The 2,271-nt window shown below is 44.2% G+C and overlaps 1 long non-coding RNA gene across 1 annotated transcript; it reads left to right on the top strand.

Moving 5' to 3' along the window:
* Positions 1-6: 6 nt before the first annotated feature.
* On the top strand, positions 7-925 carry LOC103138779 (uncharacterized). Its single transcript, XR_476322.1, has 2 exons — positions 7-206; positions 363-925. It is a non-coding gene; the product is annotated as an uncharacterized LOC103138779 (long non-coding RNA).
* The last annotated feature ends 1,346 nt before the right edge of the window (positions 926-2,271 follow it).

Below are 2,271 nucleotides of genomic sequence, written 5' to 3'. Positions count from 1 at the left end.
TGGACAGAATCAGGGTTTCTCCCTGTGTTATCAGCCCGGTGGGCCACCTGGCTTTACGTGCAACCCGCTAGGCTTGCTTTATTTTAAATGGGGATGTTTTTATAAACCCAATAGCAGTGAGATGCCGATGAATGACCTTAGTGATCCTACCACCAGGCTCAGCAGCTTTTCTGGGGGAAACCCTGGAAGTGTTCCCATGTGCGCAGGTAAGGCACCTATGGTTGTTGAGGCATTTCTTCCCTCTTGTCCTTCACTCAGCAGTTTTTTTTTTTTTTTCACTCTTAGGTTATTTTCATTCTTTACAACAGTCTTTTGAAAATAGTTTTTGTTTCTCATTTTTTTTATTCTGTTCTGTGAGCAAGAGGAGAGTTTCATCATGTGTCCCGCAGCAGCTTGATGCAGTCGGACTCCAGTTCAATCGGTAATGAGCTGAACGGATCACCGGCGCATCGCCACGACTCGCTCATCTGAGGCGCCACTTCTTGGGGAAGATTTGAGATGAAACAGCCCAAAAATGGCTTCTCCTGTTCAGTTTGAGTCAATCTGTCACATTGAGCCGATTGCAGCTGGAAGAGGAGATGCAGCAAGTTTCTCCTGCTGGGAAGATCAGGGAGATGAAACGTGGAATTAACCATTCTGAGCTGCTTTCAGACCAACTGAACTGCTAAACTTCATCTGAATTGACCCTGGTTCCCTTTATCCGTCCTGGTACCCTGCCTTCAACCTGGCTCCCTTCGTTCGTCCGTCTTGGTTGCCTTCCTTCAACCTGGTTGCCCTCCCTTCGTCTGACCTGTCGTCTTGGTTGCCCTCCCTTCGTCAGTTGTCCTGGTCCCCTTCAGCTCCTGGGAGATATGACCATTTTGATTCCTTTACAGGGATGTTCTCTCAATCTGTCAGAAATGACAATGAATAAAACCAGAAAATCGTTGAAGTTTATTTGTGAATGTGGAACTTTGACATGAAAATTCCTTTTGAGAGGGGAGAAAAGGACATTAAGCATCGGACAATGTTATCCCTGATAACACTGATGTTTAATGTTGTCCAGGATATTTAATATTGTCCCACATTTGTTATTTTTATTGTCAATGCTCAACATTACCCTTGATGTTTAAGGTTATTGCTGATGTGTCTGGGATGTTTAACGTCATCTCCAGTGTTTAACATTAAAACTTTTCTGGAGATGNTCAGCCATAGATTCCAATTGGATTCCTACTTTGGATTACTCCTAGATTCCAACTTAATACATTATATTCAGTTAATTGGTGGTAGTTTAAATGTTTGTACCAAAGGAAACCCATCAGATTGCATTGTCATTACTTGCAGCATTCACTCCTCCTGACCAGCAGGGGGCAACAGCAAATTGCTAGTGTCGAGTTGCTGACTTCACAGTGATCTCTCATACAGACGTGCGTGAAGCGACGGGGATAAGAACTCCCCTCTAACAGGAAGAAACCTCTAGCAGAACCAGGCTCAGTACCAGCAGCCATCTGCCACGACTGACGGGAGATGAGAGCAGAGACACAACAGGTCACCTGATCAGGAGAACTGTTACTAGAAGTGACAACAGCAGGAGAGGGAGAAGGGTTAGGTGATGGCGGCATCATGTCAGCCAATCAGAACCCCAGACCAAGTGTAGCTTCAATGGAAAGAAAAATAACTGAGAACAAAAAGTTAACCATTTGTACAACTATTGTTAATTCATATAGATGGGTTAGATTTTTCCACTCATTGTCCAGTGTGTAATAAAACTTGAACTTATATTTTCCCCTCCATGGGCTGCCACCTTATCGTGGTGGAGGGGTTTGAGTGTCCCAGTGATCCTAGGAGCCGCTTGGATCGGGTCTGCCAGGGCAAACTGCTCCTAGGTGAGGGATCGGACCAAGAGCAGCCCAGAGACCGCTTAGAAATGGACAGAGTCAGGGTTTCTCCCTGCGTGTTATCAGCACGGTGGGCCACCTGGCTTTACTTGCAACCCACTAGGCTTGCTTTATTTTAAATGGGGATTTTTATAAACCCAAAAGCAGTGAGATGCTGATGAATGACCTTAGTGATCCTACCACCAGGCTCAGCAGCTTTTCTACGGGAAACCCTGGAAGTGTTCCCAGGTGAGCAAGTAAGGCACCTATGGTTGAGGCATTTCTTCCCTCTTGTCCTTCACTCAGCAGTTTGTTTTTTTTCACTTTGTTAGGTTTTTATTTTCTTTCTTTACAACAGTCTTTTGAAAATAATTTGAGTTTTTGTTTCTCTTTTTTTTTTTTTTTTTTTTTTTTT

Source organism: Poecilia formosa, unplaced genomic scaffold (assembly GCF_000485575.1).
Source record: "Poecilia formosa unplaced genomic scaffold, Poecilia_formosa-5.1.2 Scaffold54, whole genome shotgun sequence".
NCBI lineage: Eukaryota > Metazoa > Chordata > Actinopteri > Cyprinodontiformes > Poeciliidae > Poecilia > Poecilia formosa.
Note: the sequence above shows the minus strand (reverse complement) of the source record. Positions and strands in the feature narration are given on the sequence as shown.